At 40.7% G+C, this 22,314-nt stretch overlaps 1 protein-coding gene and 3 long non-coding RNA genes across 5 annotated transcripts in view; 1 reads left to right on the top strand and 3 right to left on the bottom strand.

Annotated features, from left to right (window-relative positions):
- The window catches only part of LOC309498939 (uncharacterized protein), a 259,849-nt gene that overhangs the window by 144,985 nt on the left and 92,550 nt on the right, over positions 1–22,314 (bottom strand). The gene's annotated exons all lie outside the window — the stretch shown is intronic.
- LOC309503333 lies at positions 12,763–15,542 on the top strand. 2 transcript variants are annotated; one of them, XR_014207615.1, is made up of 5 exons: positions 12,763–12,888; positions 13,564–13,665; positions 14,376–14,497; positions 14,655–14,754; positions 15,417–15,542. It is a non-coding gene; the product is annotated as an uncharacterized lncRNA (long non-coding RNA). The 2 variants fall into 2 exon arrangements; XR_014207616.1 differs by lacking the exon at positions 15,417–15,542 and having other exon boundaries at positions 14,605–14,657.
- On the bottom strand, positions 15,456–16,242 carry LOC309503846. The gene is made up of 2 exons (XR_014207889.1): positions 15,735–16,242; positions 15,456–15,662 (listed from the first exon to the last, which is right to left on the bottom strand). It is a non-coding gene; the product is annotated as an uncharacterized lncRNA (long non-coding RNA).
- LOC309503411 lies at positions 17,391–19,567 on the bottom strand. Its single transcript, XR_014207633.1, has 3 exons — positions 19,486–19,567; positions 18,709–18,810; positions 17,391–18,072 (listed from the first exon to the last, which is right to left on the bottom strand). It is a non-coding gene; the product is annotated as an uncharacterized lncRNA (long non-coding RNA).

The following is a 22,314-nucleotide window of genomic DNA, read 5'->3' as shown; positions in this document are numbered from 1 at the left end:
CTTGACCCTCTCACACAATCACTTGTCAATGCAGATGTCTGTTGTTGTTCCATCCCTTTAGCTTGGTTTTATACTGGGAATCAACAGCCCGGGCCAGTGCTGCCACCTTGTGGAACAACCGATTACTGCAAAACAATGCAATTCAAAGCACAGGTGCGACCTGCATGGCAAGGTTAAATCAGGTGGTGCGCGTACTATTCTGGTGATGAACTGTATCACATCCACTGTATGAGGAGCCTTGCGTACACATAAAAAACAAAATATATTTGATTAACAGAGAAATAATCTGGAAGCGTCTCTCTCATCTCTGTATTCTTAATACCATAACAGTCTTAAAGGGATACTTTAAGATACTTTTTTGGAAATAGGCTCATTTTACAACTCCCCCAGAGTTAAACAGTTGAGTTTTACCGTTTTCGAATCCATTCAGCCGAACTCCGGGTCTGGCAGTACCACTTTTAGCATAGCTTAGCATAGATCATTGAATCGGACAAGACCATTAGCATCTCTCTCAAAATGATGACCAAAGAGTTTCGATATTTTTCCTATTTAAAACTTGACTCTTCTCACTGCACTGTATGGATCTTCATGTGTCGCTTCAGGTGAGTTTTATAATAGAAACTGGTTCCACACTGATCACACGTGTGCGGCTTCTCTCCGCTGTGGATCCTCTCATGTGTTTTCAGATTTGATGAGTGACTGAATCTCTTGTCACAGTGTGAACACTTGTAAGGTTTTTCTCCAGTGTGGATTCTCTGGTGCCGTTTTAAACTGTTCACTGAAGTAAAAGTCTTCTCACACTCAAAGCACATGTCAGCTCTTACACCAGTGTGAATTTTCTGATGTACTTTTAAAGTTGAAGTGAAAAAACACACAGAACATGAATGTGGCTTCTCCTTCATATGAACTGTCAGGTGTGTCTTCAGGTGTGATGCACAGATAAATGTTTTGCCGCATTGATCACACATGAATGGCTTCTCTCCGGTGTGGATCCTCAAGTGAACATTAAGATTACCTTTGTATGTGAAACTCTTCGCGCACTGATCACACGAGAACGGCTTATTCTCTCCAGTGTGAACTCTCATGTGACGCTCAAGACATTGTTTGTTTGTGAAACTCTTCCCACATTGATGGCATGCGTACTATGGTAGCATATGGGTAGCAATTTTCAATTTGAAATGTAATATGTAAAATGACAATGCATTTCTTTATTTAAATTTACATTTTCCATTACATTTGTGCAATGTTGGTGCAACATAAAAATGATAATTCAATTATATAATTTACATTTGCCATTTCATACACTAGTTTTAATATGTAAATTGATAAAATTTTTAACGCTTTATAAGTTGCTAAATTAAAATGATTAGATATTTTAACTTGTTCATGCAAAAACTGTAGCAAAATGATCATTTAAATGTTATTTTTCTTAATTGCATTTACACTCACAGTTGAGACACTTGCCATTGCATTTTCATTAAATGTCCCGCAATGAATGTAGCAAAATCCAATGTGCAAATTGAAAATGCATTCCGAGCCGAACACGCCCCCTCCACTTAATGGAAATGCAATCGCAAGTGTCTTAACTGTGATTTAATTAGATAATATATTTTTTTTTTTATATACATTATAGACAAATCCCATGTTTCTGTAGTGAGAACTATATGGGATGAATATAGTATCAAAATGATCAACACGTGCAAGCACTATCATCCATGAACTTGATAAAGGTTGCAGACATGTTTTACTATCTACAACCAAATGCCTGTGTGTTCTTTACATATTTTGTCTGCAATAATAAATGTACAAAAAAGACAAACATCTATAAACATCAACATGATCACACAAAAAAGTTTTTTTTTTTTTAAGCTGGTTTGTTTAGAGTTCATAGCAAGTTTATATTTCAACTGTTAAAGCATGAAATAAGGTTCCACGAATTAGTGAATTTGAGCTTAAAGGACAAATCCAGTGAAAAATGAACCTGGGGTAATTAACACATGGTTACCGAGTCGATCGTTCCCTGAGATGCGTTTTCATGATAATCGAATATAAAGTGTTTTGTATCTCTTCAGCGGGCTCACGCATCGCTGGATCCTGAGAGGAAGCCGCGCCGTCTGAGTCAAGCACCCAGCGGGATTAATCTGCATCTGAAGCTGCCGGTCGACAACTCGCCGCCTTCAGTCGCCGTTCCTGCTGACGCTTTCCGGCGTACATATCCTTTTCTCTGCCACTGTGTTTTTGTGTATGTGTGTGTGTTCGCCGCCGCGACACACACTCTCATTGCACTAAAAGAGCCGGGCGTCTTTTTCAAGACGCCCCTTTCCCCCCCAACCCGCAAAGCTCGCCGGTGCGCCCGCTTGCCTTGCCTGCTTGGAGGATGATACCTGCTCTCCCTCTGTTCGAGCCGCGCAAACCGCGCCGTTCACAGGGGATGTCAGGAGCGGACGGTCACGGGGCTAGCTTTCTCTCTCCCTCTGTTCGAGCCGCGCAAAATGCGCCGTTCACAGGGGAGGCGGGAAGCGGACGGTCGGGGTTAGATTTTCTTTACGTACAAGAAAGCTACCCTGCCTCTGCGCCCCATTCACGCGTCAATCACCAGCGAAAGGAGAAAATAGTGTTTTAGTCCGAGCTGGCTGACCTCAATATTCTCACACATTTCTCAGTTCCCTGATCAGGCGACTGGAAATATAAATATTGCAGCGCCGGCAAGCAAACGCCGAAGAAAACGTGTTGACGCTCTTATATACTCGTGCATCTGAAAGCCTTTGTGTTCCCCGCTGTGGCTCAGTGGCGGAATTTTTGGTTTTTCACACGAGAGACCGGGGTTCGAATCTCGGTCTAACGGCAGATTAATTATGCCTCCAATGCTTCGCTCTGTCAGTTCCCTGAAAGGCGACTGCAGATGTGCATTTTGCAGCCAACGAGCGCGTTGTACAACCCGCTCGCCTGCACCCAAACACCGTTTCTATGGTTCCCGTGCGTCACTGGCGAAAGGAGAAAAGAGTGTTAATGTCCCGCTGCGGCCGGGCCGAATTCTATTTCTCATTCCCCTCTGAAGTTCAGGCGACTGGAAATGTCATACTGCAGTGAGCGAGCCTGTTGTAATGCACGCACGCCTGCAAACGAACGCCAGCATGTTGACGCTCTCTGTTTCTATGGCAACTTCTCGCTCGTTCAGTTCCAGAAAATGCGACTGTTCCAGTGTATTCTGCAGTAAACAAGTCGGCGACACAGCCCGCTTGCCTGCACACAAACGCCGCTTTACGGCTACCCAGATAAATCCCATAGAGTGTATTTTCTGGTGTTCCGGCCACGGCCAATGGTGTTATGAGTGTAGACAAAATGCCCACTGCCTCCCCAGTGCTCATTCCTACACAGAAACACAGGTTTCTCTGATAATACTCGCGCTATATAAAAGCCTTTGTGTCTTCCCCTGTGGCCCAGTGGCAGATTCTCAGGTTTTCACGCGGGAGATCCGTGTTCGAGCCTGGGTCTAACGGCAAAAAAAAAAAAAAAAAAATTTTTGCTGTCAATGCTCGCTCTGTCAGTTCCCTGAAAAGGCGACTGCAGATGTGTATTTTTGCAGCCAACGAGCGCGTTGTACAACCCGCTCGCCTGCACCCAAGCACCGTTTCTATGGTTTCCGTGCGTCACTACCTCCATTCTCACACATTTCTCTGGAAATGTCAATATTGCAGTGGACGAGTCTATTGTAATACACGCACACCTGCAAACAAGCGCCAGCATGTTGACGCTCTCTGTTTCTATGGCAACTTCTCGCTCGTTCAGTTCCAGTAAATGCGACTGTTCCAGTGTATTCTGCAGTAAACAAGTCGGCGACACAGCCCACTTGCCTGCACACAAACGCCGCTTTACGGCTACCCAGATAAATCCCATAGAGTGTATTTTCTGGTGTTCCGGCCACGGCCGATGGTGTTATGAGTGTAGACGAAATGCCAACTGCCCAGTGCTCATTCCTACACAGGAACACAGCCCGTCGCACAGGGCTCGCGCACATGAAATCGACCCAGATCGATTGCGCATTAAATGTGGTAAATGTGCCCACTGCCCAGTGCCCACAAACACTACGTTCTGCATGTCTCAAGGTTTCTGCAAAACGAAACCAACATGCATTCGCTCTGCTCAGGCAGACAATGCTCTCAGTGTTGTAAATGTGCCCGCTATCCCACGCCCACATTCACACATAAACATGACAGGTCTTACGGGACTCGCCCAGCCCTCCCCCTCTCGGTTGACCACCGCAGAGGAGTCGAGCGCGGGCAATCTGCCCGCTGTTATCAGCGCGCCCCCTGCCTCAAATGTCATAAGCGCGACGCTTATGTTGCAGCACACTGAAGCCCCTCTGTCGCTGAGCGACCAGAGCGCGCTTCGCATTCAACCCCTAGCCATTCGTGCAAATGCATGGGCAAGGCTACCCGGGGTTTCGAAGTGGGTGCTAGACATTATAGAAAGAGGCTATTCGCTACAGTTCGGTCGACGCCCGCAACGCAGAGCGGCGCGAATCGATACTACGGTGAAAAAGGAAGTAGCACACCTACTTCGGGCCGAAATAGCGAAGTTACTGAGCAAAGGGGCTATAGAACCCCTATCACAAGCTCAGAGCGAAGGGGGCATGTACAGCAGATATTTTCTGGTACCCAAAAAAGACGGGGGTCTCAGACCCATTTTTAGATCTAAGACGACTAAACAAAGCACTTCTGAAACGACGGTTCAGAATGCTCACGACCAAGAAAATCCTCTCGCAAATTTGCCAAGGGGACTGGTTCATGTCGTTAGATCTGAAAGACGCTTATTTTCAAATACAAATAGCGTCACGTCACAGGCGAATTTTGAGATTCGCCTTCGAGGGCCAGGCATATCAGTACACAGTCCTGCCATTTGGCCTATCCCTGGCACCTCGCGTATTCACGATGTGCATGGATGCAGCGCTCGCACCCCTCAGGCTCCGAGGCATACGAGTGCTGAATTATTTGGGCGATTGGCTGGTTCTAGCTCGATCACAGTCGGAGCTCATAGAACACAGGACCATATTACTCGATCACCTCGAGAATTTAGGTCTCACAGTCAATTGGGCAAAGAGTTCACTGTCTCCCAGTCAGAAAATATCTTTTCTGGGCACAGATCTGGACTCGCTGTCTATGACAGCACAGCTGTCGCCGCAGCGCAGACTAAGTATTCAGCGCATGACAGAGATTTTTCGCCACGGCGCTTATTTAGTCCCGCTCAAAAAGCTTCAAAGGATGCTGGGTCTCATGGCTTCAGCATCCTCAGTGCTTCAGCTGGGTCTGCTTCGCATGTGCCCGCTGCAGTATAGGTTGAAAGCGCGCGCCGCGCAGAGCTTGGACCTCCGGTCTCGCGCGCCTCAAGGTCGATCAGAAATGCGTCGCAGCTCTGAAACCTTGGACAGTGACCGACTGGTACCGGTCAGGTGTAAGCCTGGGGACTTCCTCGAGTGTGAAGGTGGTGTCTACGGACGCCTCAACCTCGGGATGGGGAGCGCTGCTCGAGGGCAGACCGTTATTTGGCCAGTGGTCAGAACGGAAAAAGCTTCTGCATATAAACTGCCTGGAAATGATGGCAGTCGACAACGCGCTGATGCGCTTTTGTCCTCAGATAAAAAGACACCACGTCTTGGTCCGTTCGGACAACATGTCAGTGGTGGCTTATATAAATCACCAAGGAGGTATCAGATCCAGAATCCTTCACAGGCTGACGGAACGCCTCCTGGTCTGGGCTCAGCACAATCTGCGCTCGCTCAGGGCAGCGCATGTGCCCGGCCATCTGAATGTGGGACCAGACAGACTGTCCAGAAACAATCTGCCGACAGGAGAATGGTCTTTACATCCACAGACAGTCAAAATGCTATGGAGGACATTTGGCAGAGCGGAAATAGACCTATTTGCGTCTCAAGAGAATGCTCATTGTCAGGAATTCTTCTCCAAGAGCAGGGATGCGCTGGCCCCGCTGCCCGCTCTATGCGTTTCCCCCTGTCACGCTCCTACCCCAGGTGTTAGAGCGAATCAGGGAGAGCGGATGCCCAGTGCTACTCGTCGCCCCATTTTGGACAAACCAAGTCTGGTTTCCAGTCCTGATGCAGCTGACGAGTACCGCCCCGTGGCCGATACCGGTGAGGAGGGATCTCCTCTCGCAGGCGAACGGCTCGATCTGGCATCCTCGCCCGGAGCTTTAGTCCCTACATGTGTGGGCCATCAACGGGTACCTGTTAACCTCCCAGCGGGAGTGTTAAACACGATCACGCAGGCTAGAGCTCCATCTACGAGGCGGCTCTATTCCTCAAAATGGTCTGTGTTCACTAGCTGGTGTACAGCGAGTGGCACTTCACCCTCACGCTGTGGGGTGCCGGAGGTTCTCTCCTTTTTACAAGAGCTTCTGGATAAGGGCAGAACCCCATCCACGCTCAAAGTTTATGTGGCGGCCATAGCAGCGTTCGCTGAACCACCGCTTGGCCAGTCATTAGGAAGGAACGATCTGGTCATTCGCTTCCTTAGAGGAGCTAAGAGGCTGAACCCTCCCAGACCACCCTCAGTTCCCGTTTGGGACCTTTCCACGGTTCTGGAAGCCATGAAAGGTGCCCCATTCGAGCCAATACTGTCAATAGACCTGAAACTCTTGTCTTTCAAAACAGTGTTTCTTCTGGCTCTCGCTTCAGTGAAGCGCATAGGGGATTTGCAAGCGCTCTCAGTGAGCGCGACGTGTATGGAGTTTGGGCCGAATGACTCGAGAGTCATACTCAAACCAAAGCACGGATATGTTCCTAAATCCCTCAACACACCGTTTAGGGCACAGGTTATCTCCCTGTCGGCCCTGCCGGTATCTGAAGAGGAAGGGGATGCAGGCTTCCTTTGCCCGGTCAGGGCGTTAAGAGCCTATGTGTCTCGCTCATCTGTTTTCAGACAGACGGAGCAGCTCTTTGTTTTGTTCAGCGGACGTTCTAAGGGACTAGCTGCATCAAAACAGAGTCTATCCAGATGGATAGTTGATGCTATAGCGCTAGCTTACACATCCAAGGGCCTGCAATGCCCGATAGGTGTCAAAGCGCACTCCACAAGAGGCATGGCCTCGTCGTGGGCTTGGTCCAGTGGGATTGCCTTGCAAGATATCTGTATGGCGGCAGGCTGGGCCTCCCCGTCTACATTTATAAGGTTTTATAACCTCGAGGTTCCCGCTTTGCAAGCTAGGTTGCTCTCGGTTTAATTTTTCAGTATTGCCCGCCCGATGCTATCGGCTCGGGATGCTGAAACTGCTAGAGCGTCGATCACTGATCGCCTATATACTTCTGTGGGCAATACGTTAGTCCCCCATATTTACCAGTCCAGGCTGAGTTCGCCCTGGCTGTGTGGAACACTTGATATAATATGCTCTTATCAGAGCTCAATGTTACAGGAATGATGCTATTCTAGCCCCTCTTCCCGGATTCTCTGTGAGTCCCTTGTGATAAAGCACTGTATGAGCCCCGGGCACCTGCCCTTGGGACGTTAGTGTTATGTCTCAAGCACGCACGGCGTTTTACATTGTGTTCCCCTAGCGTAAGATATTCTTACGCAAGTACGAGAGACCTCTCGTAAGAGAACGTACTCGGTTACTAACGTAACCTCGGTTCTCTCTAGAAGAGGGAACGAGTACTTGCGTATCTTGCCGTGCATGCGTCATGTTCTGATTCGCTTCAGCGATGAAAAAAACTGACCAAACCAGCCTCTCTGGGCCGTATTTATAGCCCTGGCCCCACCCGATTTCGGCGGGACATGACGTATTGGGCGCGAAGCGCCCTCATTGGTTCTGACGTCATGAGGAGCCTCTATCGATAGGCTGGTGCAGTTGCCGCAGAGCAGCCAATGGGCGCGCGAGCTGTCTCGCCCATGTCTGCATGCTGCTGCAATGCGTTTTACATTATTGCAAAATTAAGGATAATTTTTGGCTTCAATATCTCGAGGAAAAGAGGTTTTCCCCTAGCGTAAGATATTCTTACGCAAGTACTCGTTCCCTCTTCTAGAGAGAACCGAGGTTACGTTAGTAACCGAGTACGTTTTATCTTTAAAAACAGATTAGCTCATAACAATAGTATATGGGGCACAGAGTAAGTAAAAGTAAATCGCTATTTAATACCACTAACAAGGCTCAAAATAGCCTCACACTAACACGGTAACATAATGAGGGTCCCTACATGCAAACCGAAGCATTGAGAACTTTGTAAGTGTACAGACAGTTTAATAAGAAGATACTTTATAAAGACAGTACATTACGCGTTTACTTGCAGGATCCATCTTGGAAAACAGTCTCGACTAGTCGAGCAACGAACGCCGCGCTAAGTGAGCTGGTCGATAGGAATTACATAGTGAAATCTAACGTAGCGCGGCGTTCGTGACTCGATTAGTCGAGACTGTTTTCCAAGATGGATCCTGCATGTAAACGCGTAATGTACTGTCTTTATAAAGTATCTTCTTATTAAACTGTCTGTACACTTACAAAGTTCTCAATGCTTCGGTTTGCATGTATGGACCCTCATTATGTTACCGTGTTAGTGTGAGGCTATTTTGAGCCTTGTTAGTGGTATTAAATAGCGATTTACTTTTACTTACTCTGTGCCCCATATACTATTGTTATGAGCTAATCTGTTTTTAAAGATAAAACACTTTATATTCGATTATCATGAAAACGCATCTCAGGGAACGATCGACTCGGTAACCATGTGTTAATTACCCCAGGTTCATTTTTCACTGGATTTGTCCTTTAAGCTCAAATTCACTAATTCGTGGAACCTTATTTCATGCTTTAACAGTTGAAATATAAACTTGCTATGAACTCTAAACAAACCAGCTTAAAAAAAAAAAAAACTTTTTTGTGTGATCATGTTGATGTTTATAGATGTTTGTCTTTTTTGTACATTTATTATTGCAGACAAAATATGTAAAGAACACACAGGCATTTGGTTGTAGATAGTAAAACATTTCTGCAACCTTTATCAAGTTCATGGATGATAGTGCTTGCACGTGTTAATCATTTTGATACTATATTCATCCCATATAGTTCTCACTACAGAAACATGGGATTTGTCTATAATGTATAAAAAAATAATAATGATTTAATTAAATCACAGTTAAGACACTTGCGATTGCATTTCCATTAAGTGGAGGGGGCGTGTTCGGCTCGGAATGCATTTTCAATTTGCACATTGGATTTTTCTACATTCATTGCGGGACATTTAATGAAGATGCAATGGCAAGTGTCTCAACTGTGAGTGTAAATGCAATTAAGAAAAATAAAATTTAAATGATCATTTTGCTACAGTTTTTACTTGAACAAGTTAAAATATCTAATCATTTTAATTTAGCAACTTATAAAGCGTTAAAAATTTAATCAATTTACATATTAAAACTAGTGTATGAAATGGCAAATGTAAATTATATAATTGAATTATCATTTTTATTTTGCACCAACATTGCACAAATGTAATGGAAAATGTAAATTTAAATACAGAAATGCATTGTCATTTTACATATTACATTTCAAATTGAAAATTGCTACCCATATGCTACCATAGTACGCATGCCATCAATGAGGGAAGAGTTTCACAAACAAACAATGTCTTGAGCGTCACATGAGAGTTCACACCGGAGAGAAGCCGTTCTCGTGTGATCAATGCGGCAAAACATTTATCTGTGCATCAGTCCTGAAGACACACCTGACAGTTCATACGAAGGAGAAGCCGCATTCATGTTCTGTATGTGGAAAGAGTTTTTCACTTCAACTTTAAAAGTACATCAGAAAATTCACACTGGTGTAAGAGCTGACATGTGCTTTGAGTGTGAGAAGACTTTTACTTCAGCGAACAGTTTAAAACTGCACCAGAGAATCCACACTGGAGAAAAACCTTACAAGTGTTCACACTGTGACAAGAGATTCAGTCACTCATCAAATCTGAAAACACATGAGAGGATCCACAGCGGAGAGAAGCCGCACACGTGTGATCAGTGTGGAACCAGTTTCTATTATAAAACTCACCTGAAGCGACACATGAAGATCCATACAGTGCAGAAACCACATCACCACAGTCTGAGATCACGGTGAGTAGTTCATCTTTATGTGCTGAGAAACAAAAGTCTCTTCTGTGTAAGTTAGTTTCCCAACAGCCAGGTGTAAACAACCCCCATGACAAAAACATACGCACGAAAGCCGAAAACAAACACTGGTTGGCCTCTCACGTCCAAATTTGAGGAAGTGGTGGGGGAAGTGACGTATGCCGTAAAGCAGTCGAATTTTGTAGTTCTTTTTGTGCTCTGGTTACTACCCGAACACCGAAGTTACATAGTGCCAGTAAAAGCGATACAGACCCTGTCAGGCTATGGCAGACGTGTCATTCAACCTATTGTAAGTCGATGTACCATCACAAGGATCTTGGAAATATATTATGAAGGTTGAAAAGTTACATAGTGTTGCTTTAACTGTGATTTAATTAATTAATAATTATTTTTTTTATACATTATAGACAAATCCCATGTTTCTGTAGTGAGAACTATATGGGATGAATATAGTATCAAAATGATCAACACGTGCAAGCACTATCATCCATGAACTTGATAAAGGTTGCAGAAATGTTTTACTATCTACAACCAAATGCTGTGTGTTCTTAACATATTTTGTCTGCAATAATAAATGTACAAAAAAGACAAACATCTATAAACATCAACATGATCACACAAAAAAGTTTTTTTTTTTTTAAGCTGGTTTGTTTAGAGTTCATAGCAAGTTTATATTTCAACTGTTAAAATAAGGTTCCACAAATTACTGAATTTGAGCTTAATGTGGGTATATTATCAGTAAAAAGTAATTATTAAAAAAAATCTGCCATATATATCAATGTGATTCATAACCCACTAATGTTGTGCACTAGAGGGAGCCACAGGACTGCAAATTCTTCCAGATCTGAGTGTAAAGGTGCTGTGTGTAACTTTTTTACTCTACTAAAGCATACAAATAGCATAATATGTTTATAAAGTTTGGAAGAGCCAGGACATGTTTTAATGTAACTCTGATTGTATTCGTCTGAAAGAAGAATGTCATACACACCTAGGATGACTTGAGGGTGAGTAAATCATGGGCTAATTTTCATTTTTGGGTGAACTAACCCTTTAATACGCTTAAAACAGTGGAGATGGTCGTGGACTTCAGGAGAAACGCCTCAGCATCATTCCCACTCACCATCATGAACAGCATGAGTCTTTCAGCACCATCTCTCAGGACCTGAAGGAGGAGTTCCACATAGACTTCCTTCGCCGGCTGATGAAGTTCAACCTGTCACAGGAGCTGACATATTAGATATAATGGCAGTTTAATTGAGTCTAATGGGCTTCTGTCTGTTTTAATGTGAATTATTGTCATTTAGAGTTTGATCAGTTTTGGCTCATTTGAACATTCCATCAATGACAGTCTGTGGGACTTTTCAGAGTTTTTGATCGTCATTTTTGGAAAAACGTAAGTCTGATCCAACCTGGTCTCACAGGATTCCGTGAAATGTCCACGTGCCCTTAACTCAAAATCCGTGGAGCCATCACGGAATCGCCCCAAATTCCGTGATGCGGCCACGGATATTACTCCAATGCAAGTCAATGACACTGACCTTCCGTGGTCCACACACGGATACCCGTTTCAATGACGGAGTACAGATCTCACTCAATCGACGTGCTTTCTCATTTGGAAACGCAACATTTGAAGTATTTGTGAACTTTTCCAACAACAAATGCCATAATGACGTTAACCTGACTGTTATTGAAGCTATTGCATTGTCCTGTCATCATAAAATTTCGGTTTGTTTCAGTTAGCCTAACCAAAGTCCCGTGATGGCACCACGGACCTCAACAACCTGACCTCACTCATGGACGTTGTAATGTTGCTGGCTTGTTTAGGAACTTATAAGCTTTAGGTCGACTGTGTTGCAATGGCATGTAATTAACTTGACATTTTGTCTCGTCCTGTCATCATAAAATCCAGTTTGATGGCGTTTTACACCTATTGCTCGCTTGGCTATAGTCAGATCTAAAATCTGTGATAGGAGCACGGAGTGAGTCTGTGGTGAGACCACGGATAACTCCAACACGCAAGTCAATGACACTCATCTTCCGTGGTCCACACACGGATACCCGTTTCAATGACAGAGAACAGATCTCACTCAATGGACGTGCTTTCTCATTTGGAAACACAACATTTTAAGTATTTATTTATTTTCCAACACCAAATACCATAAAGACTTTAACCTCTCTGTTATTGTGGCTATTGCATTGTCCAGCCATCATAAAAATTCAGTCTGATTCTGTTAGCCAAACTGAAGTCCCGTGATGGCACCACGGACCTCAACAACCTGACCTCACTCACTGGATGGTGTGATGTTGCTCACTTGTTTAGAGACTTGAAAGCTTTATGTCGACTGTGTTGCAATTTTGTCTTGTCCTGTCATCATAAAATCCAGTTTGATGGCGTTTTACACCTATTGCTCGCTTGGCTATATAGTCAGATCTAAAATCTGTGATAGGAGCACGGATTGAGTCTGTGGTGAGACCACGGATAACTCCAACGTTCGTGATATGGTCACGTAATTTAATCTATTGATTCGTGCCACGGACACGTTTATTTCGTAATTTTTCGTTTAATCAACATTTATTCACGAGATCTTATCGTGGTTTATGTGTTTTTTTTTAATGTTATTATTTCTGTCTTATTGCCAGGGAAGCTGGATTGTTTTGCTGTTTATTGATCTTTTTAAAATGATATTTTATTAGTAGGAAATCGCGCTGAAGAAGTCTCGTTCCGAACACATCGCGATATTTGGCATCAGTTCACGTGTGTCAGCTGTTGGTAAGTAGCCTAGTAAATAAATACATAAATACGCTGTCCTAATAATGTGTGATATAATGTCTTTTCTGTTTGTCGATATTAATCTGCCAAATATATCTGCCATTTCCACGGAGACTTTGCGTTTCATTGCTTTCTAATTCAAAATATATGATTAAACACTGCCTGTCACGTGACGTGCTATAGGCTTAGATATTCATATCAGATTAAAAATAGTACAATTAGTTCCAAAGTTGTATTTGTAGTAGAAGCACAGTAAAAACAACACTTACCATGCTTTTACCACAGTAACATTAGTTTTACTGTGATAGGGTGTGGTAAAAGGACAGTAACCACAAAACTTACCATGCTTTTACCACACTATTGGTAGTTTTAATGTGATACTTATTGTAAATGCACAGTAACCACAACACTTACCATGCTTTTACCACAGTAACCCTAGTTTTACTGTGATAGGGTGTGGTAAAAGGACAGTAACCACAAAACTTACCATGCTTTTACCTCTGTATTGATAGTTTTAAAGTGATATTTGATGTAAATGCATATTAACCACAACACTTGCCATGCTTTTAACGCTTTATAATGTAACATCCAATATTTGTAAGGTAAATCAGTACTTTTTCCTTTAAATAATCCTATATATTATACATAATTATATTTTCTTTTCTCTTTTTCCAGCTGAAAAGACCAAAAGGGCCTTTCGGACTCAGTCAGCCCATTATTGTTTGAGGAGAAGTAAACGGAGGAGACGGAAAGCTGCAAAGGCAAATATTCACAATGGTATGTATGTGTTGGGTTTTAACCCTAAATCAAACATTTTATCAAGCATTTGTTGTTTCTTAAAACTTTTCTCACAAAACCCATATCCCAATCAGTACAAACATAGTCTGAAAGTCTTAATAATTCACAAGATTTAACAAGTTGTCAAATTCGTACGATACTCGTACATATTTGTATACTCGTACACAATCCTGCAGCTTTTACTCCTAGTGCTGTCATTGGCTACTGCCTCAATTCCTGTACATATTTATCGCGATATATGTAAATCAGTTGCGCCACTTCTTGGAAAGTTGTCGGATATCACACACACTGTCAGAAAGTTTATATTAATTGCAAATTGGTCCCTGTCTGTTCATGTTCCAGTGATACATGATGTCTCTCCACACCTCATAACCTACCTCTGTTTGCAAGAGTGGAAAAGCTTATCTGACTTGTCACATGACATCAGATACTCGATTATTTTGTCATAATCAGAATGTTACACTGCTGATAACTGTCCCGTTTGCATGTAAATCATTTTCGTATGATTATTGCTTGCTATTAAAGACATACTTTTATTCATAGAAATGCCCACATATCAGTGAACTTATAACATAAAAATGCTTTTAACATTTAATTATGCAACACTCTTTACAGAAAACATATCATACAGTTATAAACTGACTATTTGCAAGTAATGTATTAAAATTACCTTCCTTTCTGTTTTGCAGGATTGCTTAGTCCTTTTTTTTAAAGCTCTACAATATCAAACTCAACAGCTCTTTTAGGAGCCAACCATTACAAGAGCTACTAGTGAGTCGCAGCGAATCTTGCCGTGATCAGCCCTTCCCAGGTGAAGTTTCTAGAATATTGCAATCAGTATTTACTCATCAAATGTTCTCTCCTGAATCATAATATGGTAAATTAACTTATTTAATACTGTCTTAATTTATGTTTCAGGAACAATAGTAATTGCACATAGAGTAAGTCGAGACTATCTTGTTTTACAGCAGAGAAGGAAGATCAGTCCTTATATCAACGCAAGCTAATCGAATAAGTCCTTTGTTTCGGGTGAGGAAGGAACATCTGGTGCCCAAAGAAGACAGAAAAGTGAGCGAGTCTATTGGTATGTCTTGAATTGAAACAATGCTGTAAAATGTAGTACATAATTTGATGTTGACAATTTTACATTGTACAGGTTTTCACTTGGTTTTTGATCATGTGAAGCTCTTGAAACAAGTGACAGAAGAGTATGTTGTCTGGAAAGAAATCAAGCATCACTGGCAAAGGCTCAAAAGAGACAATGCCTTTCTTAAAAATCTTTTAAAATATGTTGCTGTTGATATGGGTAAAACAGTTTTTGTTCAGTACTTAGCTTATATTATGTGCTCCAATATATATATATATATATATATATATATATATATATAATAAATACTTCAATGTGTATATTATATAATGTACTGACTGCTGCTTTGTAAATTTATGTAAGGAACAGGCAACTCTGGCCCTTTGCATTCTACTTTTTGAGGTTAGTTAAGAGTTAACCTCCAACCCTAATCGAGCACATCTGAAAATTTTAACCAAAGTCTTCAGGTTTATTTCTAGACAATAGGCAGGAGGGTTTGAGGTTGGAGCTAAATCTGCAGGACAGTGGACGCTGAGGGCCAGAGTAAACCATCACTGCTTTAAATAACGCAGAACATAAGCTGACCCGACTGTCCATTAAACAACTTCATTTGAATGTTTTCTGTTTTCTGTTTTACTTTCAGACCAGGACTGGAGAACACCTGACAATGGGATGTTGAGACTTCTTCTTCTGGTTGAGAAAAAGCGACACCACATCAGTGATCACATCTTCTGTTCTTCAACTGAACAAACTGTTTAGACGAGGAAGAAAAACACGAACACGATAGAGACGTACAGGGAAGAGCAAGAAACCAGTTTAGCTGTGATAATGAATCATTATTTTCCAACACAATATCAAATCTGTTTTCTGTAGGTGACTGAATATGATTCTCTGGCACTAATTTTATGGCTTCAGCAGCTGTGAATGGACTATTATGATGTTAATGTATTTTTGAAGACACATTTTTATTTATCTTGAATCTCATTTGTCTTTATGCTACTTTATTAACTTTATTCTGTGTCCTCCAATAAAGTGTTGTTTAATAAAGTATGGTGACTATTGTGTATTGAAAGTGGTGTTTGGTACAGTAAATAGACATTTTTATTTGAGAAATTTTAATTTCTTATTTCTTTAGTTTAATTAATTAAAAAATAACTAGGCCTACATATAATTAATAACTTATAAATTACTACATATAATTAATGACCATGATTCTTTTACTTGGGACATAAAAAATTTAGATCTGGTTAATGATATTTGGGACAACAATGCAACAAAAGTTGCACATACTTGCATGTATGCCAGTTTGCAGTGAAATAAAAGGAAGCTATGTGAATAACAAGAGGCTACAGTGGGCTATCTTGCTATAAATACTTAACGCTTAATTGAAGATGATCCATGTTGATCATTCTAGCACATCTACAACTGCTTTTTGAATGAAAGCATATATCACTGATGTCAGGCATATAAGCAGCAATCAGGGGGTGAAAAGGAAATGTTGGCACTGTTTTTTTGTTGTTTTACTGAATGGTGCATTACCCTTGTGTAATAGTAATAGTGTGTGTAGATCTGTGTAGATTGTATGGCCCAGCAATGGCCCCCAGAAGAGCAAACAAATGCACATTTCAAATGGCTGTAACTCGAAGTCCGGTTAGTGTATCAAAGAGAAAATCGGCAGGACGACTGCTTATGCTATTGTATAATAAATAATGTTGGCCACAGTTTTCAGATATATATGGAAAGCTGGCATAAAGGTTATTTTTAAAGTGCTCACAGTAAAATATCAAATTTCAGCCTGTCCCTCATATATGTCATAAAGGTTTGCGCAATGAAGATATCCAGTTGTCCATTAAATATATAATTTATTTAACATTTATTGTTTTATTACTAAACGTTTTATACTACATTACCCACATATCTCTGTCATTCTATCAGTGGAACAGGAAGCATTGTTCTGTAGTTCATTGAAATGTGCAGACATGCTTAGGGTTAGGGTTAGGATCTCGGTAAAGGAGTAATTTCTCACATTATAGAGACACTTTATAGTTAGCTTAATGTATAACTAATGTAATAATAACACCAAACCATACTTTGTAACATGAAGCGCCAGTTTATATGGGTTAAACGATTGTCCAATCACAGCGAGTTCTGCGATAAAGTCACGGCCAATACAAACCCAGCTGAATAAATGCGTCACACTTACATGCCCATTTATGGCAAATGATGACAGATCTCTTCTGGTTCCGCCTGCAGGGATAGATACCTTAAATATTTAATTAAGGCTGTTAAACATGTATTATTTCTAATTAAATTATAACACTCATATTTAAAAACAAAAGACTCTTTGTGTGGTTACCGTCCAAAAACGAGTTCACATGATCAATGACACAAATTTGCTTATTTGATTAGACTGATGCATAAATACATTTGAAAGAGAAACTTTTTTCTAAGCAAAGGCCTACAGCAGGAGTAGTTTTGCAGTATTTTAATTAAAGATAATTGCATGTAGGCCTACTAAAGTGCTTCTAACATTTACAGTGTATGTATAGTCAAAGATATATCAATTATATTCAAATAAATGTAACAAAAGTACATTAACGTTCAAAAAATCGCTATGATGAAGTTATATATTTACAAACCAAAAGATGAGATTCAACTTTGTTATGTGGAAATACATTTGTTTCGTCGCTTTAAAGAACAAATAGGCAAAAACATAAGCACAACATTTTACATTCTCAACTTTCATTCTATATCCTTGTGATTATTGGTCACTTTTATTTTAACTATGCAATGAATATGTCCTTTAGCAAAACACCTGATGAGCACTGACCCTTTTTTATAAAGGCATTAGGCAGAAATCAAGTACAGTTTATGAAGCTGAAAAGAGAAAACAAAATGCTTTAACAATATGGAAAAAGATAAATCACTATATTCAGTATTGGTTCTGCATATATCAAAGAGATCCTGAGGAGGAGTGGGACTCCACATGAGGACTTTCAGAAACTGAGACAGAGCAAAGGGTGCACCTCGCTGGACACATCCTACGCATGCCCAAACAACAACACCCAAACACAGTGATGAAGTGGACACCACCAGGAGGATGCAGGAGACAGGGAAGACCAAGGAAGACACAGAGACAGATGTTTCATGAAGACCTGAAGAATGTCAGTGTCCCATGGGAAGATGTGGAGAACTTGGCCACGGATCGAATACGTTGGAGGACACTTGTTGCCCAATGTGCCCAGCACAGCACTTGATGATGACGTTGTGAATTTATCCATAACCGTGGGATATGTTTTCTGTAAAGAGTGTTGCATAATTAAATGTTAAAAGCATTTTTATGTTATAAGTTCACTGATATGTGGGCATTTCTATGAATAAAAGTATGTCTTTAATAGCAAGCAATAATCATACGAAAATGATTTACATGCAAACGGGACAGTTATCAGCAGTGTAACATTCTGATTATGACAAAATAATCGAGTATCTGATGTCATGTGACAAGTCAGATAAGCTTTTCCACTCTTGCAAACAGAGGTAGGTTATGAGGTGTGGAGAGACATCATGTATCACTGGAACATGAACAGACAGGGACCAATTTGCAATTAATATAAACTTTCTGACAGTGTGTGTGATATCCGACAACTTTCCAAGAAGTGGCGCAACTGATTTACATATATCGCGATAAATATGTACAGGAATTGAGGCAGTAGCCAATGACAGCACTAGGAGTAAAAGCTGCAGGATTGTGTACGAGTATACAAATATGTACGAGTATCGTACGAATTTGACAACTTGTTAAATCTTGTGAATTATTAAGACTTTCAGACTATGTTTGTACTGATTGGGATATGGGTTTTGTGAGAAAAGTTTTAAGAAACAACAAATGCTTGATAAAATGTTTGATTTAGGGTTAAAACCCAACACATACATACCATTGTGAATATTTGCCTTTGCAGCTTTCCGTCTCCTCCGTTTACTTCTCCTCAAACAATAATGGGCTGACTGAGTCCGAAAGGCCCTTTTGGTCTTTTCAGCTGGAAAAAGAGAAAAGAAAATATAATTATGTATAATATATAGGATTATTTAAAGGAAAAAGTACTGATTTACCTTACAAATATTGGATGTTACATTATAAAGCGTTAAAAGCATGGCAAGTGTTGTGGTTAATATGCATTTACATCAAATATCACTTTAAAACTATCAATACAGAGGTAAAAGCATGGTAAGTTTTGTGGTTACTGTCCTTTTACCACACCCTATCACAGTAAAACTAGGGTTACTGTGGTAAAAGCATGGTAAGTGTTGTGGTTACTGTGCATTTACAATAAGTATCACATTAAAACTACCAATAGTGTGGTAAAAGCATGGTAAGTTTTGTGGTTACTGTCCTTTTACCACACCCTATCACAGTAAAACTAATGTTACTGTGGTAAAAGCATGGTAAGTGTTGTTTTTACTGTGCTTCTACTACAAATACAACTTTGGAACTAATTGTACTATTTTTAATCTGATATGAATATCTAAGCCTATAGCACGTCACGTGACAGGCAGTGTTTAATCATATATTTTGAATTAGAAAGCAATGAAACGCAAAGTCTCCGTGGAAATGGCAGATATATTTGGCAGATTAATATCGACAAACAGAAAAGACATTATATCACACATTATTAGGACAGCGTATTTATGTATTTATTTACTAGGCTACTTACCAACAGCTGACACACGTGAACTGATGCCAAATATCGCGATGTGTTCGGAACGAGACTTCTTCAGCGCGATTTCCTACTAATAAAATATCATTTTAAAAAGATCAATAAACAGCAAAACAATCCAGCTTCCCTGGCAATAAGACCGAAATAATAACATTAAAAAAAAACACATAAACCACGATAAGATCTCGTGAATAAATGTTGATTAAACGAAAAATTACGAAATAAACGTGTCCGTGGCACGAATCAATAGATTAAATTACGTGACCATATCACGAACGTTGGAGTTATCCGTGGTCTCACCACAGACTCAATCCGTGCTCCTATCACAGATTTTAGATCTGACTATATAGCCAAGCGAGCAATAGGTGTAAAACGCCATCAAACTGGATTTTATGATGACAGGACAAGACAAAATTGCAACACAGTCGACATAAAGCTTTCAAGTCTCTAAACAAGTGAGCAACATCACACCATCCAGTGAGTGAGGTCAGGTTGTTGAGGTCCGTGGTGCCATCACGGGACTTCAGTTTGGCTAACAGAATCAGACTGAATTTTTATGATGGCTGGACAATGCAATAGCCACAATAACAGAGAGGTTAAAGTCTTTATGGTATTTGGTGTTGGAAAATAAATAAATACTTAAAATGTTGTGTTTCCAAATGAGAAAGCACGTCCATTGAGTGAGATCTGTTCTCTGTCATTGAAACGGGTATCCGTGTGTGGACCACGGAAGATGAGTGTCATTGACTTGCGTGTTGGAGTTATCCGTGGTCTCACCACAGACTCACTCCGTGCTCCTATCACAGATTTTAGATCTGACTATAGCCAAGCGAGCAATAGGTGTAAAACGCCATCAAACTGGATTTTATGATGACAGGACGAGACAAAATGTCAAGTTAATTACATGCCATTGCAACACAGTCGACCTAAAGCTTATAAGTTCCTAAACAAGCCAGCAACATTACAACGTCCATGAGTGAGGTCAGGTTGTTGAGGTCCGTGGTGCCATCACGGGACTTTGGTTAGGCTAACTGAAACAAACCGAAATTTTATGATGACAGGACAATGCAATAGCTTCAATAACAGTCAGGTTAACGTCATTATGGCATTTGTTGTTGGAAAAGTTCACAAATACTTCAAATGTTGCGTTTCCAAATGAGAAAGCACGTCGATTGAGTGAGATCTGTACTCCGTCATTGAAACGGGTATCCGTGTGTGGACCACGGAAGGTCAGTGTCATTGACTTGCATTGGAGTAATATCCGTGGCCGCATCACGGAATTTGGGGCGATTCCGTGATGGCTCCACGGATTTTGAGTTAAGGGCACGTGGACATTTCACGGAATCCTGTGAGACCAGGTTGGTCTGATCAGTTATAAAAGATAAAGCAGCTCGAGTCAGAACAGTCTGAAGGTCTGAGCCAAGTTTGGTGGATGTTTGGAGGAGTTACAGTTAGAAAATATAATCTCAGAATAATAATTTACATTTATGCATTTGGCAGACGCTTTTATTCAAAGCGACTTACATTGCATTTCAAGGCACACATTTACATTTACATTTATTCATTTAGCTGACGCTTTTATCCAAAGCGACTTACAATTGCTATATATATGTCAGAGGTCGCACGCCTCTGGAGCAACTAGGGGTTAAGTGTCTTGCTCAGGGACACATTGGTGTCTCACAGTGGATTCGAACCCGGGTCTCTCACACCAAAGGCATGTGTCTTATCCATTGCGCTACCACCACCACATTTACATTCTTATCAGTTCTTGCTTTCCCTGGGAATCGAACCCATGACCTTGGTGTTGCAAGTGCCAAAGCTTTACTGTTTGAAAGCTTATAATAATAATAATAATCATAATAATAATCATAATTATTATTATTTATAAAGCCAACCTAGTTAGTTAGTAAGTCAAACAGAACAGATGGTAAGAGTAAACTGTTTAAACCGATACACAGACTATAAGAGGCGATGAAATGAAGATGATCAGATGCTGCTGAAGATCAGACACACACTTACAGTTTTTCATAAATCTCAACAGATCGAATGGATGTATTGTTATTTTTAACTCTTGATAGAACACAAATGTCTGAATCACACATTTAATGTTTGGAGTTTATCCCGTTAAACATTAGAGTCGCAATAGTGCTGTTTATAGCCTAAATTGATACATTATTTTAACATACATGTGATGTCTACAGGACATTTTGAAATTATGTTTTCATGCCTGTGTGTTCTAAACATATTTTGTCTGCAACAAATAAATTTACAAAAAATGACAAAACATCAACATGATCACACAAATTTTTTATTTATTTTTTTAAAAACTTTTCATAGCAAGTTTATAGCATTATAGCATCAACTGTTAAAGCATGAAATAAGGTACCACAAATTAGTGAATTTGAGCTTAATGTGGGTATATTATCAGTAAAAAGTAATCATTAAAAAATTTGTAATCATTTAAAAAAATCTGCCATATATATCAATGCGATTCATGTTGTGCACTAGAGGGAGCCACAGGACTGCAAATTCTTCCAGATCTGAGTGTAAAGGTGCTGTGTGTAACTTTTTTACTCTACTAAAGCATAAAAATAGCATATGTTTATAGAGCTTGGAAGAGCCAGGACATTTTTTAATATAACTCCGACTGTATTCGTCTGAAAGAAGAATGTCATCTAGCCTACACCTAGGATGATTTTGAGGGTGAGTAAATCATGGGGTGACTTTCATTTCTGTGTGAACTATACCTTTAATACGCTTATAACAGTGGAGATGGCCGTGGACTTGAGGAGAAACGCCCCAGCATCATTCCCACTCACCATCATG

Source organism: Leuciscus leuciscus (genome assembly GCF_965113295.1).
Source record: "Leuciscus leuciscus genome assembly, chromosome: 1".
Classification (NCBI taxonomy): Eukaryota; Metazoa; Chordata; class Actinopteri; order Cypriniformes; family Leuciscidae; genus Leuciscus; species Leuciscus leuciscus.
The sequence above is the reverse complement of the archived record's forward strand: the minus strand, read 5'-3'. Positions and strand labels throughout refer to the sequence as shown.